Source organism: Argiope bruennichi, chromosome 2, assembly GCF_947563725.1.
Source record: "Argiope bruennichi chromosome 2, qqArgBrue1.1, whole genome shotgun sequence".
Classification (NCBI taxonomy): domain Eukaryota; kingdom Metazoa; phylum Arthropoda; class Arachnida; order Araneae; family Araneidae; genus Argiope; species Argiope bruennichi.
The window spans coordinates 49,678,927-49,698,217 of record NC_079152.1 but is presented as its reverse complement, the minus strand read 5'-3'; the positions used below and the strand labels follow the sequence as shown (position 1 = coordinate 49,698,217).

Below are 19,291 nucleotides of genomic sequence, written 5' to 3'. Positions count from 1 at the left end.
ACGTGGAGGTGGGCTACTTTTGTTCCCCGCCCACCCACCCTCCATCACTGCCTCCGAAGACAGTTCTGATATGAAAACTGCATCGGGCAGCAGACGACAGTTCTGATGTTAAACTGCGTCCTTCTGCGACCGGTATCTCACTGGAATATCCAAGGCTAAGCAGAACTGGTAGATCGCAAAGGATTCTACAACTGGCACTCCGACAGGAGCCATCCGTGCAGGCAAACCCAGAGCAGAACACAGCTTGTAGACCGTATAGGATTCTACAACAGGGATATCAGACTTCTGGATTGCAGATGGAGCCAGTTTCGCTGGAAGTTCTAAAGCCTGGCAAATCCTAAATACCGTGTAGGAGCGAACCACTGGGACGGATTCTACTCTAGTCGCAGGTGGATCAGATGGTGTATCAACATCTTGATCCAAATCGGGATCGAAAAACAGATTTCCGATTGAGGGTAAGTGAGGGAACATGTAATATTTCAACAGTTCCCAGATCGTCCATAGGACGATCCATCCAATGATGGCCGTAGCCTCATTGAAATGTTCACAAAACGCACCAAGCATAGCTCAGCAAAAAAAAAGTCACACAACGATCAGTTGCAAAAAGAGAAATGATTCTTAACAGAGCAGCAGAAGGTGGATTCATTGTTTCATCTACTATTTTGTTTGTATTTTGTGCCTTTTTTTTAACATTAAACAGTAGTATTTCTGCTAACAACAATAATAAGAGTGACTGTTGAAACATTCTGCATCGAATAACAATTGAAATATAACCAATGACTATTACTAAGTTAACAATGGAATAAATCTAATAATAAAGCATAGAATACTATAGGGGGGTAAAGAAGGGATTTAATATTTAATCAAATTATGTAGGTTTTAATTTATATATTTTTTCGAATATTAACTAGATTTTTCATGAGAAATTTAAAACGAATACTATCGATCGAGATTGAAATTGATTAAAATTTGTAAAAAATGTGTTGAGTAAAATTTGAGAACAAATTTCCTTTTTACTTAATTTATTAAGAAATAAATTTCAACCCTATGCTGTATTTGAGGTAACTTGCCATCTCATATTAGTGTAGTAATTAGTTAAACAAATAAAGTGGAAGGTAAAATAAAAAGAGAAGAAACGCGCAAAAATATGCTGAAAGATAAAATTCACGCTAAACTAGTGCAGAAAAAAACATCAATTCAAGAAGCACCAATTTTATAAAATCCTTTACATGAGCGTTTAGTACTTCTTAGAAAAATGAAGAAAACCGAATATGAATTTTGACGCTCATTTGTCAACCAAATGAAACTCAAAATTTCATACCATTTTAATGATAAAATCAATTATCAGATTAAGAAGAGAAAACAGTCATTCCAACTTTGAAAAATCGTTTTATGTACAATAAAACGTAAAATAAACAGCAGGAAATGTTTAACTAACGCTTAATATTTTAGTATATGACTCAAAACTAACCTAAAGTGCATTTTGTTAATGAAAACAGAAAAATACATATGTACTGTTTTAATACTGTAATGTATTATATAATTACAAAAGCATAACTGTAAAACTCCACCTTTTTGAAGAAATCAGTCAAAAAAAAAAAAAAAAAAAAAAAAACTTTGTGCGGCAGGCGCGGATAACCCGCCCGCCGATATATATATATATATATATACAAAAAATTAGGTGATGATTTCTTTTCCTCAAATGATTTCTTGCACCCAGGCATCTTTGAAGAGAAGGCCGGCTCTGGATCGAGATATCATCGAGTGCTGATATTAGATTTCAACTTTTCCGCTTACAAGACGAATTCAACTTTTTTTCTAAAAAGTACTGAAGTATAAGGTGAATTGTACTGAAGTTTTTGTGGCAAAAGAAAACTAAGCCATTAATTTATCATTATTAAAAAACCCATGAAAATGTCATTCTAAATAATGCAGATTATATCAGCAAATGTTAAACCTTTGACTACCCAACGAGGCATAAGCATCCCACTAACCTTTTAAAAGCAGCTTAAATAGTTCTAAGTAAAAGTAGGGTTTTTTTGGTGGTGGTGGTAGGGGGGTGTATTTAGCCATCATGTCCTAGCCACGGGAGTTTAAAAACATTTGAAAAAAAATCGAATAGATTTATCTAATACAGAAGCTATTATCATCATTTTCTACGCGATTGCAGAGAAGAAGATTTAAAAAAAACTGGTAGTCTGATTAAATAAATTTTATTTCAGAAAAATTAGAAGAGAACCTTATACTTAATTTCTTTAAATATATAAAAAATATTTTCTTTTTATTCGCTGAAAAAGATACTATAATATTGAATGTTCATCATTCTAACAAAAATTTCGGAAAGCGCTCTTTGTAGCAAATAATATTTTCTATCCTTGTAGAAATCCTTCATAAGTAATTGCAAAATATTTTGACTTCCATTTTAATCATCTTTTGTTTTATAGTAAAATGCTTCAAATCATCAAAAGTCTTTGTTATCATTTTTATATTCTTTCTTTTAATTATTTTTTATGTCATCTTATCTGCTTAAATAACTAGAAATATCTTTCTTTGGTAGAAATTAAACTAAAACTAAAGGTCTAGAAAAATAGTCTTACGAATCTGATTATATTTCAGAATAATAATAATTTATATTTTTATTTTCTTCTATACGAAGAGAAAGAATCAAAAATAAATAAATAAAATATTAAAATAATACTAAATATATATAAAAAAATACGAATTCGAGATTTTGACGGACCTGCACATTTCAGACTTTCTTCCATTAGTCTGAAAAACACAATTTTTGAATTATTTCTGAAAAACTGGAAACTCAAAAAATTGCTTTGAACTAATGATGAAATTTGACATATGATTTTTACGCCTATGAAATCCAAAATGTAAATGCGTTTCAAATTTTGAACCAAATCCTATAAAACGATTGGCCGTTTGTTGATCTGTACTTTTGTATGCATGTAAACGAAGTAATTCAAAATAAAACAAAGGTAAATGAATTTTGGTTAACAGTTTTAGAATCTGAAAAGTAGATTCTTATCTAGTTTTGACACAAATTCGTCAACCGTTTGACTGCTTGTCACTCTGTGCTTTCCCTGTTCAAAGACTAACCGTCTGTCGCTCTGTTCTTGGGCATGTATGTAAACGCAACAATTTACAATTACAGACTCAACAATTAGGACTTAAATCAATGAAATTCGGAATGTTATCTCGCGATTACAATTGTAGTTTCGTTGTAAATCTGAGTATCAATCGGTCAGTAAAAAGAAGCCTAAAATATATGTTTGATTTTCTAGCACTTGTATATTAATCATATGTTAGCGATTTATTTCAACAAAAAAAATCGCCAAATATTGCATGATAGATTTAGTAAAAACGACAGATTCAAGCCAAAGATCGCGATTTAATAACCGTTGTTCCTCAAAGAAATGCAATTGATTCACAAATAGTGCTTTTTTTAAAAAAACTTATACTATGGAGTACACGACTGCCATATATGTGATTCTGAACTTAAACGGGCCGCTGTGGCCTGGTGGTAAGGTTTCGGCTTCAGAACCAGAGGGTTTCTGGTTCGAGACCCGATTCCACCCAAGAACCATCGAATAAGTGGGTCTGGTCCACGCTAAATCCGTCGGGGTCATTTGCCTTCCCGCTGGTGTGATGTGTAAGTTTGGAGAGGGAGATGCCAGCTCATGTGTCGTCATCTGACCACGGTTTAAGATTGCGAGATCCGTCCCCAAATAGCTCTAGTGTTTCTTTAGAACGGGACGTTAATAGAACTAAACTAAACTTAACTGAATATAAAAGTCATTCTCGATCTTGCTCCTGAGCCATAAATTACGCGGGGTCGAGAGAGGGCGTTATCACCCTCTCCTCGCGAGAGGGCTCTTTTATAGAGTATGCGAGAAAATTTCGGGGAGACAAGTCCCGCTAATGTGTTTTTTGTTTCGATAAAATCACAGGATTCCATATAGTTTCCATCGTGAGATTAAAAACTGTTGTTGCCTATTTTAAAACATTTTAACAAATTATGTAAATGTTTACGCATGCCCTTGTTTTACTAGATTTTCTTATCAGAAATTTATCTATCAGTAAAAGTGCGTCATGAAAAATGATTTTACTCTCAAGTAAAAGGTTATGTCCCTCATCTCCTTCTAAAAAAATTATTACTCAAACAGTTGCTCAAAATAAAATAAAAAGTTTGAAAATTTTGACCTTAAAAATCCAAAATTATTAACTGAAATAAAAAACAGCTATTCAAAAATAAAAAAGTAAACAAAAAGATTTTATTTTTATTAAATCGTGATGTTAAATAAACAAGTCGTTAAAGAATAGCTATAAATATCGTTAAAGAATAGCTTACTGTCTATACAAGCTGCTATTTCAGAAATTTCCGTTCAAAAATAAAACTCTGCAGGCTATGACATTGAATTGTTCCCATTTCTTTTCTAGGTCTTCACCTATGCATTTTTGAGCGCAAAATATAGTAACAACACTCGAAACATTTGGAGTTTCTCTCAGAGGACAACCAACATTATCACTATCTGCATCGCTCTTATTTATATAATTGTCAAATAGTAACTTACAAACTCAGATAAATATTATGTTTAAAGAAAAAGAAGTATGTAAATATTACAAAACAAAACAAAAGAATATTCAGTCTACTTTTGAAAATTTTACGCAGTATTATTTTACAGATTTGATTTATCTATCTTACGTAACACACAGTAGAAGAAACTTTTCAAGCTAAATTCAGTTAAATTTTTTTTTAACAATAAAAATCAAATATGTCTTTATGATAAAAATCGTTGTTATTGTTACTTATGGCACTTGTCATAGACAAAAGTCAGCAATTTAAGCCGAGTTTGTGCAGTAGCTTCTGAGGGTAAACACCCCTGAGCACCCGAGGGCAGAAGTCTGTCTTCTAGCTCATATGAAAATGACACTCACACACGCGCTTCCAACCTTTTTTTACAGGAGGCACGTGTTTTTGAATAAATACATGCGTTTTTGAACAAAACCATGTCATTTATTACTTATATAAAGCTCAATGTGTGTGTGTGTGTTGGCACTCTACAGGCCAGACCGTTAGACCTACAGCTACCAAATTCGGTACGTTGTATACCTTTGCATTGCTGTTTACCTTGGAGTTCGGGAATGTGCACCTGGGGTCCCTTTTTTGAATTTTTAATTAGAATTTTAATTATTAATTAAAAACTAACTTTCCCGCCAAAAAATCTTTTCATTTTCCCCACCGCCAAATGAGTAAGGCTTTACTTTTTTTTTCTTCCAACAGTAATGAGGCTATGCTTAAGATTTTTCGGCTGATTATTTCAAACGATTCTGTTTATTTTCTTAATGTTTGATGCATTTAAAATTAAATATTGTTAATTAATCCATCTTTCAGATTCATTCTGAAGTACTTTTGAATTAAAATAAAACAGAATAAAGGAAATTAAAAATTTCTAATCTGCATAGCGTTATCCCAACTGGCGTAGAAAAACTCACTCATTTGCGTTACCGTAATTGGCGTTGAAAATTCACGCATGCGCATTGTGTTCTGATTGTTGACATGACAAACATTATCAACGGATGATTTAAATTATTTTTAGATTAGTTGAATGCTTTTGTAATTAAAGTGTATTTATGTTAGTTATATATTTTTTGTATATGCTTATAGTTTTAAGTCCATCGTTTTTAAGTAGTATTTTTTAAGCTGTTTTCAACCGATTATTTTAAACGATTCATTTTATTTTCTTAGTGTTTGATGCATTTAAAATCAAACATTGTTAATTAATCGATCTGGTCATGAGGAATCTGAGAAAATGTTGTTGACAAATTCTTGAGATATTACATAAATTAAGAAAGATATTCTTTAGTGCCCATAAAGTTTAAACGCTCAGTGACTGTTTTCAGTAATCATATTACAAAAAAAAAAAAAAAAAAATACTTTGCTTCAGTTAAAAATATTATTATATTAATTGCAGATTAATCCTTTCCACTTCAATTTAAAGTATAAATTCTACGGGAGCTAACAGAAAATGAGAGAGATACATATTACGTTATGACTGAAGGCGTTTATAATATTATGAGTGAATTATATGACTATCAAAATTTGAAGTTTTAAAATATTTTCATGAAGAAGATATTAAAGTAGGAATTGCATAAAATGTTTAATTATTAAAATTTTAACGAACATCAAGATTGGCGAACCGGCTGGTCGCCAAAGGCGGCTAGTATTAAATAAAGACAATTTCTCAATTGTTTTATTGTACTTTAAGCCATTTAAAGCTTTCACATAAATTTATTCTTTTGAGATGAAAGAATTTTAAGAATAAAAATAAAAACACAAAGTTTAATGAGCATGTAAAATGACGAAACTGTTGGCCTTTTTCGGAATATTAATTATTTTTATCAATTACTAGCCGCTTTTAGCGGTCAGTTTATTCACTGGAATTTTGTTTGAAATTAATTTCAATCAAATCATTTACTCTCTAAATGATTTTTTTTAATTGCGAAAACAGCGCTGTTTACAATAGAGTGCATACAACATTGTTTTAGTAGTTTTTACACCTTTTATACATCGTATATGTAAATGAAAACCCTTAAAGAAATGAAGCCGCTTAACTTCACAGTTGCATGACAAACTAAATGATCGCGTCACCGAACAGCAAATTGTGCGTGTCTTGCTGAACTTCACTTTCTTAATCATCATACTCGCCACCATGGTTTCTTTCTTAATCATATTGGCATTATATTACGTGAACTCATTCAACAATATATTAACCAAATTGTAGGATGCTGATCAGAAAAACGAAAGAATAATAAATATATTCAATTAGCATACAGAAAATAATGTTCCTAATGTTCTTAATATCTTTGCAGATCAAGTATATAGCTCCTATAAAAATTTTAATAAATTAAAAAAAAATTAATAAAAAATAAATTCCACAGCGAAATAGCGAAAGAATATGAATATATCATTATTTCATAGTTATATATCTATATTTATCTATCTATCGATCTATATCTATACTTATAATAAAGCTCAATGTGTGTGTGTTGGCGCTCCACAGGCCAGGTCATTTGACATACAGCTACCAAATTTGGTACATGTATACTTTAGAGGTCGGGAATGTGCAACAGGGGCCCCTTTTTTGAAATTTTAATTAAAATTTTAATTATTAATTAAAAACTAACTTTCCCGCCAAAAAAATCTTCATTTTTCCCACCGCCAACTTTTCCGCCAAAAAAATCTTCCATTTTCCCCACCGCCAAATGAGTAAGACTTCAGTTTTATTTTCTCTCAACAGTAATGAGGCTAGGATTAACATTTTTCGGCGGATTATTTCAAACGATTCTGTTTATTTTCTTAATGTTTGATGCATTTAAAATTAAGCATTGTTAATTAATCCATGTTTCATATTCATTCTGAAGTACTTTTGAATTAAAATAACACAGAATAAAGGAAATTAAAAATGTATAATCTGCATAGCGTTACCCCAACTGGCGTAGAAAAATTCATGCATTTGCGTTACCGTAAGTGGCAAAGAAAATTCACGCATGCGCATTGTTTTCTGATTGTTGCCATGGCAACCATTATCAACAGATGATTTAAATTATTTTTAGGTTAGTTGCATGCTTTTGTAAGTAAATTGTATTTATGTTAGTTATATATTTTTTGCATATGTTTATTATATATGTTAGTTATATATTAGTTATGTATATGTTAGTTATATATTATTTGTATAGTTTTAAGTACATCGTTTTTTAAGTAGTTTTTTTTAATCTGTTTTCAATGATTTAAATTATTTTTAGGTTAGTTGCATGCTTTTGTAATTAAATTGTATTTATGTTAGTTATATATTTTTTTGTATATGCTTATAGTTTTAAGTACATCGTTTTTTAAGTAGTTTTTTTAAACCTGTTTTCGACCGATTATTTTAAATGATTCATTTTATTTTCTTAGTGTTTGATGCATTTAAAATGAAACATTGTTAATGAATCGATCTGGTCATGATGAATCTGAGAAAATTTTGTTGACAAATTCTTGAGATATTACATAAATTAAGAAAGATATTCTTTAGTGCCCATAAAGTTTAAACGCTCAGTGACTCTATTATCAGTAATCATATTATTAAAAAAAATGCTTTGCTTCAGTAAAAAATATTATTATATTAATTGCAGATTAATCATTTACACTTTAATTTAAAACATAAATTCTACGAGGGGTAACAGAAAATTAGAGAGATACATATCGCGTTACGACTGAAGGCCTTTATAATATTATGAGTGAATTATATGATTATCAAAATTTGAAGTTTTAAAATATTTTGCTGAAGAATCTATTAAAGTTGGAATTGCGTAAAATATTTAATGGTACGACCGGAGTTTAATCCCCTGCTTGGCGCAATTTTTAAAAATCGCCAACATTAGAGCTATTTTGAAATGGACTTCGTAATTTTGAACCACTGTCAGATGATGCGGATGACACCTGAGCTGGCACTCCCTCCCTCTCTCCAAACTTCCATACTACTTCAGCTGGGAGAATTTGGCCCCAATGGATTTAACATGCACCAGACCCGCTTACAGGATGGTTCTTCGGAGGAATCGGGTCTCGAAACTGAAACCCTCCGGGTCTGAAGCCGAGACCTTACCACCAGGCCTCCGCGGCCCAGCATGCTAATTGAAAAATAATTCTTGTGCAATAATAATTCCAAAGAAATCGTGAAAATGTCCAAATTTTCGTGATCTTTATTAAAAAAATCTAATTAAGGCTTAAAAAAGTCTCTTCTAGATGCACATCCTTCCCTCCAAAGTTTATTTGTGCCAAATTTGGTAATTAATCAAACGGTCAATGGAGCATGGAACTGGGAATGGATTCCATTCAAAGAAATGGAAATACCATTTTACCATCTGCAAATTTTGTGTAAAAATTATTTCTGAATTTCACCCGTCTAATTCAATCCATAATTCTCTAGCATTTTTGAATTATTCACAGGAGACAGGCATACAGACAACAATAGCGATAGACAAATATAATAATAATAAAAAAAATGTGTTTCAAACCCAATGTCGTCTGAAACACAAAGATTCGTCAAAATTTTTAGTTCGAATTTTTTAAAGATTAAAATTCTTCATATACGAGAAAGTGGAAATGTAAGAAATAGAGTATATACCAGAGTATCCGGCCTAATGTGGTGGAAGGGTAAGTTGGATAACCAAAAAACCGGATAGGCCCGAGTTCTATGAACTCATTTCTTTGCCCGCCAATACCAGAAGACAACATTTTTATACCAAAACTCATTGTTATAATATGTATTTGTTCACATTATTGAGTACTAAACCCCCCATTTAACTCAAGCCACATGGAATATGAACGCGGCCGCAACCCATTGAATCATAGAAGCAATTGCCGGTTACGTATCGAGTTAAAATAGAAGTCCCTGTACTGGTAGTTTATATACTGCACTGCAAGTTTCAAGAATTTGTTAGAGAAAAAGTAATTTAAAGGATATAGACTGTTCGAATTTTAACCTAAATTTTGTAATGCTCAACTTAAATGCAGGAAATATAAACAAAACATTAACGTAAATCATAGGCTAGTTCTTAAGAAAATTTATTCAAATTGATGTTATTTTTTTACTGATATGAACACACATATTACACAGATATGAAAAGATAACTCTAAAATAAAAGTCAAAACTTAAAGTTTTTACTTTTGAAAAAGTCCTTAGTAGATAAAGGCTTCTGCATTTTAGCTCGTAACAGACGCCCTCTTCCAATACATTTGCCTTATTCATTTAATAAAGATAAAAGGAAACTTGCCCGGATATTACGGAAGCCGGATAGTTGCGCACTGGATATTCGGGAATGTATTGTATCATCAAATCATTTAAAACCTAAGTGCTTTTATTTTCATGTTTTTCATTCCATTGTCTAATTTTAATTAAATTTCTTTAAAAAAAATTTTATAAATTAGGTTGTTTGCTATTAAACTAAAATTCCACTTTAAAATAACATCACGAGTAAAAGCGACTTGTCACTCAATCTGCGGTTCTTAATCTACACTTCAAATGACTGAGAAAAATATTGACAATCTTAAGAATATTAAAGGTTTTGAGTAATCTTTTTAATTCAAAATCGCCAATAAATGCATTAACTACTTATAACATCTTCAACAGCATTCGTTTTTCACGAAATGAACTTAATTTAGTCATTAAAATTTTTATTACATCATAAAGAAAATGCCAAATTTAAATAAATAAACTCTGTATTGCTAAAAGTACTTCTTTAGTGATAAAAAAAGACCAAATTACACTCACAAGTGATGAACAACATATTTAATAAACTTACTGTCTCATTTCTGAGTTTTCCAAATAGCTGTTACGCTCATTTTTATGTTTAAATAAAGCAGAAAAATATTTTGCATAGAAAAAATCTCCTTATAAGAGAGTCTGGAAATTTCGAAATGAAAAACAAACATTGACTAATGGATATAAAAAAAAAAACGGTCTATTACAAATTTAATTGCAAAGGATTAAATAATTCCCAATTGCTTTTTCACTTTCGCTTATACAAAGAGAAAGTATTGAATTTGATATATAAATGAAATTTAGTACTTAGAGACTTCTGTTAAATTTTGATGAAATTCCATTCAGTGAAAGTCTGTCTATCTGATTGGCCGAATACGATAAGCGGTAATTACAAAACGAAAAGAGCTAGAAAAACAAAATTTGGTATAAAGATGTAGTATTACCAGATGTATGTAAATATGCCAGAGATTTGTAGGCAGCGGTGGCCTGGTGGTCAGATCTCGGCTTCAGAACCGGAGGGTTTCAGGTTCGAGACCCGATTCCACCGAAGAACCGTCGTGTAAGGGGGTCTGTTGCACGTTAAATCCGTCCTGACCAAACGTCCTCCCACTGGTGTGGTGTGGAGAGGGGGCTGTCAGCTCAGGTGTGGTCCTCGTCATCTGACCGCGGTTCAAAATTACGAGTTCCGTCCCAAAATAGCCCTAGTGTTGCTTCAAACGGGACGTTAATATAACTAAACTAAAACTAAAAGTACCAGAGATTTTGGTACATTTACATATCAGATTTGGACCTAAACATGTTAAGAGGTTCTGTACATTTTCATGCATATAATCTTGATAATTTGAAAACGCAATGACTTAAATAAATGAAATTTGTTTTGCGATCTTGCGACTATAATTATAGTTCTATGTTAATTATTGGTTTTAAATTACCGGTGAAAAAAGACGTCTAAAATGCTTATTATATTTTCTGGTATATGTGTATTAACCTCATGTCAGCGATTAACACCAAAAAAAAATTTTTTTTTCTTCTAAAAATAGAACATTAGGACGCATGAAGGATCTACATTGATATTTTGTAACTACTTTTCGCCATTGGCATGCACTTAATACACAAATATTGACTTTCTTTATTATCCAACTTTTTCAAAGCAGACAATGGGATACAGAAAAAAAGCAATCTGAACTCTCGTAGTATTTACGGCCTTGTCTAGTGCCTATAATTTTATGAAGGGGGAAGGGGAAAACAATATTTAGAGAATATGTGAGCAAATTTTGAGGAGAAATCACTCCCGCTGGTTTAGAATATGAAGAAGAGTCAACTTTTGTATTGAATTTGATAGCTTATTTTACTCAGCTGTCGAAAAAACCTTAAATATCATTGCAGTTAAATCAATAAGACGGCACTTGAGCTGGCATTCTCTTTTTCACTAAAGGTTTTACAACTCTCATTATAGCAAAGTTGTTTGTAGATATTACATATGTCATATCCGCATACACGGTTAAGAATCGAGACCCAAACCGTGATCCTCTGAGCACGCGGCCCATACATACTCTCTGCCATTGGGCTGATGCGGCCCCAGAATATAATCAGCGAAAAACAACACACCTCGCCTTATTTGTTTTCCTCCAGCAGCTAAAGTGAACGACACGGTGAGCGTAATTTTCTACTTTTCTTTTCTCACAGCCAGAAAAACATTCGGCAACTTCCTCTACTAAAAGCAAACACCTTACACTAGTTTGATTTTTATCTCTTGCGATATAAGAAGTTCTTTCTCTAAATCCATTGAGACTGCCGAAGCCACGTGACTGAAATGGTTATGTGAAAATAAGCCTGTACGATCATTAGTGTAAAAAAGAAAAAGAAAAAAAATATTAAAGAAGAAGAATCTGTGTAAATTTCAGAATGGGGTCTGGGACAAGGTTCGAATCTGGGCCATTGGCCCTTCCATTAACCAGGTCACCGGTCTAGTTCTCTCTTTCGAAGTCTTTCCTTAATGGTTACCCAAAGGCTTTTTCAGCTTTGACAAGTTATCAAGGGTAAGGTTGCTGTGGAGGACTAACTGCGTGTAGGAAAGTTGAAATCGTCTGCTAAAGTGCGTTTAGGAAAGTAGAAATCGTCTGCAAACAAGAAATTCGGGAATTAATCAGGTTTTCCGGTACATTTTTTGGACAGTGGGTTCTACGGCACTACTGAGACCACCATGCTGAATTAAATCCAGTAACACCAGACATCTTTAACGTCATTACTGTTGGAAAGGTATGATTGATTACTTTTAAGGAAATATCTTAATTTTGGTGCTATAAGAAATAGAATAACTATCACAATAAAGATGGTTAATCCAATTAAAAAATTTCTGTATCCGGATTTAAAATTACTGTATATACAAAACCATTCTCATTTATTTTTGATTTTTTCACATACTCTCAAATTATTTAAAAGTAATGTTATGTCTTTGTATTTTGAATTTTGAGTATTACTTTTTAAAAAATGGATGTTTTTTTTATAGTTTAATGAATCTGTAATGCAAAAATTTTATTTTGTCATATTTAGAGTCTACAAAATTTTAGCTGCATTATTTGTAAATCATATGCAGTTTGTCGATTCCTTGTTGGATGAAAAACTTTGATTTTGCATTTGCCTCAAAAACTAAATTTCTTTTTTGTTTTATTTTTTAAATGCTAGAAATCTCTCATTAGTTAGCTTTGCTAACGATGTGGTGTTGAAATTCGAAAATTGGAGTGCGAATTCCAGTGTTTTTCGCATCATCTTACCATAGTTGAAAATTAGGAGGTTATTACTTAAACAGTTTGAACAATACACAAAGAAACATAATTTAATAGAAGCAATAATGATAAAACGGTTCTTAATATTTCTAAACTAAAATAGTTACTCCTAATTTATCATCACATATATTATTGTGTTTTCAACTTCTTCGTATTTTATTTTTAATAAAATTGTTTTATACTCTCTGAAATTGAAATATTTTTCTTTTTTATAATATAAAATTTTACTCTGTGTAAGATTAATTTGTTTTTGGCGTTCAGTGTGTTATAGAAACTTGATAAAAGTTATCGTCTGCCTTTAGTTGCTTATTGAATGGAAAAGAATGCTTTTTTTAAACAATTATGAAGTACTTGCCACCTTTGTCAACCAGCTGATTTGTCGGGATTAATGCTCTCTAAAATTTTCAATTTGATATATTCTTGCTTGTAATAGCTTCTTCAGCAAAATGTTTTTAAATCTCATATTTTGATATTTATATAACTATTATTGTAGAAGCCTTACGCTGTTCTGTTTATTGTGTTATATATCTTTCTAATTTTCTGTCAGCAGTTGTAAACTTTGAATTTTAAATTGTAGCGGAAGTGATTAAACTTTATTTAAAACAAAACTTTTTTTTGCTGAAACCAAGCATGTTTTTTAAAAATATGAATAGAAAAAAAATCGTTCAGCATTAACGTCTTATGTTTACTACAATATATATATATATATATATATATATATATATATATATATATATATATATATATATATATATATTTATAACTTGTGCAATATCCCAAAGAATTATTCAATAAAAATTTCTCTGATTTGACATTACATTCAATTTTCAGTTTTATTTTAATAAGGATTTAGAAAGAATTTTAAGTTTTTTAAAGGAAATGCATCGTTATTAAAATAACTAAATTCATGAATTACCGATTTAGCATTAACTTTTCAATTTATAATTTTTATGACTATTGGATTAACTTTTGGGACAGTTGTCCGATTCTATATATATTAATTTATAGCCAGTTGCTGTGAATTAAAAGAGATTATATCCAAATTTATTAACTTGCTCTTCGTATTAGTCTTACTTAAAAATAAATAAATATGGAAACTGAAATTTTTATATTGCTTATTGAATTTCAAATAACGAAATAGATTCTTTTCAAATTTTTCTTACAATTACTGTGAAACTTGTTTTAATGTTCCCTTTTTCTTAAAAATTGATACAAAATTTGACTGCTTTTAATGGTCGATGCGGATTGAAATGGATACCTTTCTGTTCAATGTTGTAAACACATATTGAAGTTGCTAGTCACAGTATTTAATTAAATTTTGCATAATGAGACTACTGCTGCTATTAAAAATCGTTTGGTAACAATTAATAATAATTTGAAAAACAAGAAGATTTAATAAAACATTGGAAAACCAGACTTTCATATTCTAATTAAAAATAAAGTTGCAGACGATAGAAAGATTTTTTGTCGTCTGCATATATTTACACAATATTTTCGATAGAAAATGAAATTAATGTGATAAAATACAGCTTCATTGTTATTTATATATGGAAAATTATTCATTTTATTTATGGAGAAGGACACTTTGGAATTCAGTATAGTACTAATATTAAAGAAATTTTTACTTTTTTGCATACGATTCACATTTAAAATTTTTCTCATGTATATTGGAGTGCTAGTAAGGCTGTATTGAAGTTTTTATGGCAATTGATTAAAGCATTAACTTGTAATTTCCCCCAAAAATGGAAATTTCATCTCAATAACTCAGTTTATCAATTAATATTTAATAAAAATAGATTATATTGGACCATGGATTTCAAATATAGAAGCTATATCCTAGTAGAATATTATTTTTAGCTCATACAATGAAGATTTGATAAATATTAAGAAATATAGTTTGATTATTTTTTAGACATCTATCAATATGTAAAATTACATTGATTGTAAATAATATTAGTCAGTTTAAAAATATCCTTTCATTCATTTACAACCTCAATTGAAATCTTATAATTATTATAATTTAGACTAATATTTTAACATATATAACTTCAATATTGATAGCTAAATATTTTAAGAAATGCATTTGAAAGACGTAGAGTTAAAAATGACTTACAAAATAATCGATTTGCATAACATTTTTATTACTTTTACAGAACTTTACTAATAAGTGAAGAATCTCTAATTAAAAAAAACATAACGATTCTTTATTTGGAGACCAGATGCAAAAATTTCAAAGGAATTACCTCAAATCAGAGGATTTAATAAGAAAGATAAAATTTACGAATTATTAATAATGGGATAAATTCTTTTTCGTTTATTAAATGTGAGTATAATTTATTATGTTTGTAATCTTCACATTAAATTTCTGCCTTTCGGAAATTGTAAAGTTTGTTTCCTTTCCTGATCTCATTAAATCGAAATTAAAAGTTTCTCAAATCTATTTTTATTATTACTGTCTCTGTAAAATGGAATTTTTCATCAGAAAGATCTTAATTTAAGAACTTTTTTCTTGTAAAATTATTTTTAAAAACTTAAATGGAAGTCATAAAATGATATGTTTTCAAAACAGCTGAAAATTTTTGATGGAGTTATGAAAAAGTATTGTTATTAATAAGCTTCCATTTTCTCTTTACCGCCGTTTGATCTTTAGCAAATTTGCTGCTGATAATGATCTTTCTTTTTATAAGCGTCAAAAACGGGCATTGTGTTTGCATTCTGGTCCATAGATAGTATCTATTTCACTCTAATTCTGATCTCCACTTTGTTGAAATCGCTTCTATCTCCTTTTGTTTACAAATTTAACCGTTTTGTATTCATAATAATATCATTAAATTGAATTTGCATCAATGACTTAAACTAAATTGTTCAAACTGGAGAATATTTGCAACTTTGAAAAACATTTGGAATATAAAATGACATGCAATTGAATTAATTTAAGAAAATCTCTTTTGTATCTATTTTTATCTGAGTACTTTCGCACAAAGGATCCATTTGGTAGAGTTGAAACTAAAGGTGTCTTTCATGTTCAGCTGAATAAAGGGGATTTTTCACGTTAAATTGGTTTGAATTTTATTACAGTTTTTTGCCACGAAAGAAATTTAGTTCATACAGAAATGCCATATATGACTGGTTTCTATCCTCCCTTTCTTAATAAAAAATTTATATATTTATAAATAAAATTTATTTAAAATTTATATATGCTCAAAGTTAATATTAGACTAAATACAACAATTAATGATTGAAAGCTAGTTTAGAATACCTCTTCATCTCGCCAAGAATGACAACAATGCCAAGTCGCCAAACAAAATGACCGATAAGATTAACTATAAACTACAAATAATACTATAAACCAGTTATGTCAGCCATTTTGATTTTCGACTTTGGCGATTTGGCATTGTTGGCATCTTTGGCGATGTGAAGGAAAAATCATATCTTTGGCGATGTAAAGGAACACTCTAAATTAGATCCCAACCTATTCATTAAATCTTCGAAATTACATGGTATTTTAAATTCTTTCTGTTAAAAATTTATTTCATACTAAAGTTATACTAAATAGATTTTCCTCAGATTTTGTTAATAAATGCTATGACATTTAGCGAAGGTTTCGTAACAATAAATGAAAAAAGTCAATGTTTTATTACTGAAAAGAATGTGTTTCTATTGCGCATGCACAGTGCGGTGCAAGCAAGCGTTATGGCGGCTAAGATTTGTTTAGAAACCTGTATTTACAATAATCAAAACTTGAAAAAGGATTTCGTCGAGTATTGATATTTTAAGTACATTTTTCTTTTCTTTTATAAGATGTAATTAAAAAACACATAATTTGATATATATAAGTACTTCAAATTTAGTTCACAGAGTCTAAAGTATAAGAAAGATTTAAACGAAGGTTCTGCAGCAATTAATATTTAATTTTTCATATTTGTGTTTTAGCCACATCCCAGCGATTAATCGCACCCCCAAAATCTCGAAAGATATTATTCATTACAAAGTTGTCATGTTATCTATTGACAATGTTCGTCAACGATTTGCAATCAAGCCAAAAAATTCGGCAGCGGCGTGCAGTTAATACACAAATTCTATAATTTTTTGATGAATAAAAAGCATAATGATAATTTCATTCTTAAAAGTCTTGAATATATCAGCTAGTAATGAAATATAGTTTGAATTAAGATTATAAAATGCCAAAATTATAATCTTTAATAAGAAGTTTATAAATTATGCTCGTTTATCTATTTTACATGAAAATGTGTAGAAAATGAAATAAGAGTTGCTAGATGTAAAATTAATGCAGTTGAAAAAAAAAAGATTTTGAATGTCAGTACCACCTGTTGATGAAATGAACTGTAATATTACTGAAGAAAGTAATTTCTTAATCTCGTGAAGTCAGCTCTATCTCTTGGGAAGAAACAATTTTTCGTTTTTGTGAACAAAGCCTAAAATTAATGATGTAGTTTTTTAAATCCATCTAACTAAACATAAAAGAAAAATATTATTCTGTCAGTTTCTTGATAAAATAGAAACAATTGAGCATTTATAAGGAAAAATGAAGATGAAATTGAATCAGATTCACGATAAAGAAGAAATGAATCTGATGCAATCCTGTTGGTTTTAAAGCATTTCTTTTTTTATTTTTTTATTTAATAAATAATTTCCATTTCATTTACTTTCATTTTTTAAAAATTAAACTACTTATCTTAAATTAATAAGAAATTTTTGCATTCTTAAAAAATGTAATAATTTCATGTGAATCCAAGTCAAATGACAATCAAATCTGGACATCTTGCATCATTTTGCGCTGTGCTGTCAACATTATATACCTTGTTTTTCCTCTTGAAAAATGTCCAATGAATGACACAAATTGTCTCAGCGGGCTTGATATGCATCACGTTATTACGAATTCTTAATTTCATAGTGGTCTTTTCATTAAAAAAACACAACTGCAAATGTTTATAAATTGTAAACAAATATTATGCAGTTTAAAAATTCTGATCTAATTATAAAGCATGGAGGGCTTCCGTATCTGATAGATAATGCTGTGGTCTTAAATAAAGATTTCTTTGAATTTTCAAAGGAAGTTTTTAGAAGTGTGATACATTATTTTTATGCAAATTAGAATGAATCAAATCATTTAAGAAATTTACATACCATAAAGAAATTAATTAAGTTATTCATATTATTTTGTAATACGACTCCTAAATAAGAATTTTTAACATGGGATTGAAAAAAAAAACTGATTAAATCCTTCAAAAGAAAGAGTTGCCTCTTAGTAATTATTTATAAATGGACGACTGAAATAAAAAACAGTATTTGATAAAGCAAATGCAAAAGCAGAGTAAATTAAGTATTAAATAGGGAAATATAACGTAAGTTTCTTAATGATGTTTAAAATAAGCAACTGAATTTAAATCTATACTTATATAACGCTCAATGTGTGCATGTGTGTGAGAGAGAGAGAGAATTGGCGCTCTACAGGCCAGATCGTTCGACCTAAAGCTACCAAATTTGGCACATGCATACCTTGGAGGTCGGGAAAGTGCACCTGAGATCCCTCTTTTGAATTTTTAATTAGAATTTTAATTATTAATTAAAAACTAACTTTCCCGCCAGAAATCTTTTTATTTCCCCACCGCCAAATGAGTAAGGCTTCAGTCCCTCCCCCCCTAACGAGGATAGGCTTAACATATTTTCGGACGATTTTATTTCAAACGATTCTTTTTATTTTCTTAATGTTTGATGCATTTAAAATAAAACATTGTTAATGAATCGATCTTGCAGATTCATTTTGAAGTACTTTTGAATTAAAATAAAACTGAATAAAGGAAATTAAAAATTTCTAATCTCCGTAGCGTTGCCTCAACTAGCATAGAAAATTCACGCATTTGCGTTACCATAATTGGAGTTGAAAATGCACGCATGCGCATTGTCTTCTGATTGTTGACAACTCTATTTTCAACGGATGCGAACTTGGTTTTGAAGGCTTAACATGCTTCCAATCGATTATTTCAAAGGATTCTGTTTATTTTCTTAGAGTTTCATGTATTTAAAACTAAACATTGTTAATTAATTGATCTGTTCATGATGAATCTGAGAAAATTTTGCAGAAAGCTTCTTGTGATATTATATAAATTAAGAAAGATATTCTTTAGTGCCCATTAGGTTTAAATACACAGCGACTCTGTTTTCAATACTCAT

General features: G+C 30.1%; 1 protein-coding gene across 1 annotated transcript in view; it reads left to right on the top strand.

Moving 5' to 3' along the window:
• The first annotated feature begins 12,293 nt into the window (after positions 1–12,293).
• LOC129958301 (aldehyde dehydrogenase, dimeric NADP-preferring-like) overlaps positions 12,294–19,291 on the top strand; it is a 59,100-nt gene continuing 52,102 nt past the window's right edge. The window contains exon 1 of the mRNA XM_056070693.1: positions 12,294–12,569. The gene's annotated coding sequence lies outside the window, so the exon portion shown is untranslated. The remainder of the gene's footprint in view (positions 12,570–19,291) is intronic.